The sequence below is a fragment of the Salvia hispanica genome, chromosome 2, assembly GCF_023119035.1.
Source record: "Salvia hispanica cultivar TCC Black 2014 chromosome 2, UniMelb_Shisp_WGS_1.0, whole genome shotgun sequence".
Taxonomy (NCBI): domain Eukaryota; kingdom Viridiplantae; phylum Streptophyta; class Magnoliopsida; order Lamiales; family Lamiaceae; genus Salvia; species Salvia hispanica.
The window spans coordinates 23,329,411-23,334,241 of NC_062966.1; the positions used below are offsets into that span (position 1 = coordinate 23,329,411).

A 4,831-nucleotide genomic window follows, 5' to 3' on the forward strand; every position below is an offset into this window, starting at 1 on the left:
ATATATTTACCTTTTAATTAAGAAAATATGATTTACACTTTGGAAGCCAAAATGCTTTCGATTTAACTTACATTCTATATTTTTCGGAGTAATACGTTTTTATGAGTGATACACAAATTTGTAAAAAATGACCATAGATTTTGACTCCGTGTTATATAATCCATCTGTCAATTAAAGACACACTTTAATTTGGCACAAATTTTAAAAATTTGTTTAACTTTGAGAAAATGGCACAGATTTAAAAAATTTGTTTAACTTTAAGATAACGATGTTCTTAACGAAGAACTCCTGTCACAAAACCAACAACACACGATTCCGGCATCCCTAGCTTGGGATAGGCGGCTGAAACAAAACGGATGGGGGTCTGGCGCGGAAGAGATTTCCGTCGGCAGCGTGTAGGGTTTTGTTGTTTGTGTATTGCACAAGTATGTGGGCAAAATATTAGTACTTCATTAATTTAGTAGAGAAATAAATGAATGCCCTATTTATAATTTCTAGGACCCTAGTGTTGGTTCGACCTAAACCTATATCGGGAAAGAACTAACCCCGATGGAGCTTATAATTCTCTCAATTCAATAACAAAAACAAAATACTTAAATAAGGAAAATGAATGTTCGACTCTTAAGCAAAAAATAAAATAAAGACTAAGGCCTATTTGGCGACAAAGTCGTGAAGGCGATTTGGAGGCTTCAGCCGCTCCCTCGGACGTAGCTTTCTTCCCTCCACGATCACCTTCGGTGTCTCTTCCTTTTTCCGGTTCCTCCGACACATCTCCCACCAACTCCTCAGCCGTTGGTGTTGTCTCTACCAGCCTTTCCTCCGACGGCGGCACCAACTCCTCCGTTGGTGGCGTCTGCTCCAACGTTTCCTCCGATGGTGTATCTTGTTCCTCTCCAGCTGGTTTGTCCGTAACAGCAACTTTATCATAAAGGATTTGTCTCCATTCCCACCTCAAATGGTACCAGCCACCCTTTTTCAAGATATAATTTTTGATTGGACCACTCAAAGAAACATCTGGAAAACCATGAAGCATACGAAGTATGGAAGCCTCAATTGCAGTAGCAAAAAGGGAAAATTTAGTGAGCCTACAGCGTGCACTAATACTATCACAGTCGATGAACTTCAGGGCATAAGCAACATGATCCCACATCTTCGGGATACTCCTGCGAGTCACCCCTTTAGGCACGAAATCTAAATTCCTTATGTCCTGAATAGTTCCATCTAGATCGACGAGAGCCTTACAATTGGACTAAGGTCGAGAGTCAATGCTTCACCTGCTTTATCAAAAGGCTCAATCTGATTTGTCGTCAAGAATGCATTCATCCCAAGTGGTGCTCCATTCATTCCAGTAAAAGATTTTTCCCTTCTTCGCTTTCTGAGTGATTGGGAAACAATTACTCCAGCAACTTTTTCACAACTCAAAAATTGACCTCCTTGAAGCAACACCGCAGATACAGATGAAAGACCAATTTTCTCCCTATCAATATGTATACCAGCAGGTTGAATACCTTTCTTTGTTATGCACACAATGCAATTCCAAATCCCTAAATACTTCGGACAACCCCACTCAATTGGATACGGCATGTCATTGTGCGGAGGGATTAACCGGCCATCGGTGTTGAGTGTTGTGGAACGACAATGTTGCGAGGAACCTCCTCCCATATTCTATCTCTGACTGTGACGAATAGAGGCCGCGAATAGAAGGCTGGACGTGGCTGTGGTGGCAGTGGGACAGCAGCGGCGGCCATCGGCGTGAGCGCTTAGCAGCAGGGACTTGTAGGACGGAGCAGCGGCTGCCGCACTACAATGGGTTGTTCTTGGCAGGAACACTCTTTAATTTTATCAACCGGTTCACTTTGCAACTGCTCCAAAAAGGGACCCATATGTGGGCTTCGTACTGTAGAGTCCAGGCTCCTGTCCGGTGCGCCGGTGCGTGGAGGGATCAGCCTATCATCGGCATCGAGCGCTGGGTCACAAGATGAATTGAAAGATGCACCCTCCCCATCACCATCATTAATACTTTTATCATCAAAATTGTGAGATTTCTCTGGAATCGCATGCCATGTAATAATCTCCCTACACGATGAAAACCTCTCACTCTCTTTCTCCAAATCTGCGACGTGTTCTTCTAATGTGTTGTCGACAGAACACATGTGTTCGGTGGTTGAGGTGAGGTTCCAAAAGCATTTTTCTGGTTGGAAAATAGATTCCAATGATCTGAGGGAGGAAAGATCAGGGCCAGGATCCGAGATTACCTTTTTCAATAAGCTCGGGGCAGCAGCAGCTGCAGGCTGATCGCCGAGATCCCAAATCTTGTGTTTTCTATCCTAATTAAATTTTCAATTTTAGAAAATCAAGCGCCGGGATTCGCTCGCTCTTGGGGCGGAGACCGGCCGGAGGACGGCCATGTAATGGGGATTCAGGGTCTGGGGCCGGCCAAGCCCCCGCTGGCGCGTTATGATCGTGGCGAGGAACAACGGCCAGGATGTTCCCATTGGTGGTGTCAAGATTATCCCAGCGTGTCGTTGATAGGGGTGACAAAATAAAAATATCAATCTGAAATCCTAGCCACAAAAGGATGGATAAATTGGCAGATACTATATGTATGCTACAAATAATTTTCTAATTAAAACGTCATCTCCGTCTTAGATTAGTAACTTCAAATTATATGACATCAAATTGTTCAAATTGATGAAACAATTACCTGTAAATTGTAATCCGTGAACGCTGTCTGAAGATTCATTTCTTGCATTTCAACAAACAGTCTCTGGCCTTGGATGTGACTAAGCAGCATGATAAGCAGGATGCGTTATCCCGATTTGATGAGATAATATCGTCATCTATAAATAAAATAGGTTAAAAACGATATTTTGAGAACCAACTAAAAAAGGATAAAGTGTGCAGCCGATATTAAGTTTAAGCGGAAATTGTTCGACGAAATGCTTCAAACGAATTGGTTTTGTTAAGAGACCGAGAAATGGAAATTACTCCAATAAAATAATCATATTAATGAAAAATAATTAAATAAACTGAATGCTGCTTTTTGACCAAATTCATTTCGGAACAAACGTTGTCATTATTTAAATCAATAAAATCTAATTTTAAGTAAATCACTTGCGAGATTTTCTTGAGCATGTCATCGAACACTTTCTGGGCTAGAATGTGACTATGCTGTATTACACGCAAGAGGACGTGATCCCGAATTGATGGTAACACCTTAATAAATAAAGAGAATTTAGGGTAGAAAGACTTGTATTTGAACCAAATAAAGAAAGAGACTGGTCCCCGAGAATACATAATTACACCAAAAGAATGAACCTATATGTTATGCGTAGAACTTGTTTGATACCCCCTCCGTCCCCGAATAAGAGTTACTAATTTTATTTGGTCCGTCCCCAATTAAGAGTAGCACTTCATTTTTACCATAAATGATAAGTAGGTCTGATGTGAGCCTCGCTGGCTCGCCAAGACCTCGCGACACCTCTACGAACGAATCAGCCACTCGCCGACCGTATGGCCTGCAATATAGGTCGCAAAAGGGTTGCGACATGGCACCCCGCAATTTATAGTATCTGTAACACGAACATGCTTCGGAATATGGATGAAAATTGCAAGAACTTGTTGTAGACATAGCATTCCTACAACTTTACAATACTGATGGATATGGATTCGACGAGAAATATGGTGGTGAATATGGAATGAATGACGCCACAATCGAATATGAACGTTCAATTGATAAGTCGATAAACTATTTGAAAACGAACACTTTGCTATAAGAATTCGAATAGGAAAATTCAAGAGTGAAAACTCAAGAAACACACACAATTTTATTCATCAATAATCTTCTCCCCTTTCTCCAATAAACCACACGTCCTTTTATAGGCAAACTGTAGATTATAAAAATCTAATAAATCTGCTAATGAGATAATCTCATATCTTAACTATAAACCTAATAGTATATTTTATAGATAAATTCGAATCTGACTAATCTAGCTAATACCTAATACACGTAAACCCTAAACACTAATAATAATAATAATAATAATAATAATAATAATAATAATAATAATAATAATAATAGTTACTATGCATTAAATAATAAAATAATCAAAAGGAGATATCAACAACCTTCTTCGTATATCCATTCTTCACAAACTTATATCTTTCACCTTCTTTCATGTTTATTTTCTCATTTTCAAGCCAACTCAATACTACGGGCCAAGATATATTTCCTCTTCTCGTGCGTGGCTTTGGGGTCGAGACGAGGATCACATCATACTCTCCCTCTTCAAAAGGATTCGTCCTCGAATCCTCGAAATCTTCATATTTCATTGCAAATACAAGATCTGCAGTAACTCCTATGAATAATGACTGTGTCCTCTTCTCTCCTTGCCCAATGTATTTCATAATAAGCCAATCCATCAATTTATCTTGTTTTGGCCTTCTCGCACGCAGATCATGTGTGCAAAATTTGGGCTGTAGAAACTGAATCAATCGTGTCGGCTCTTTGAACCTCCTGAATGGATGGTATGGTGGGAAACCTTCTCGTGAATGGCTCTTTTGTTGCATCGGCTTTCTTTGACACTTGAATAGTAGCAGGCTTCTATGATCCAACTTGCACTGTTGTTGAAACTTTGAATTCCTTCGCCTTGCTATCATTGAAGTCTCAGTTGTTGACGTTAAACTGGAGAATGGCTTTCGAAAATTCGTTTCTCTTGTTGAATTTACGTTCAGAGCGTGGCATGGAATCTTGAGAAGTGGCTTGGTTGGAACAAACACATCATGCTGCACCAGTTCTGGTACTATGGTGATCGATGAAACTGGTGTGGCT

The 4,831-nt window shown here is 40.3% G+C and overlaps 1 pseudogene; it reads right to left on the minus strand.

Moving 5' to 3' along the window:
* Positions 1–556: 556 nt before the first annotated feature.
* LOC125206514 lies at positions 557–1,662 on the minus strand (annotated as a pseudogene).
* Between the last annotated feature and the right edge of the window lie 3,169 nt (positions 1,663–4,831).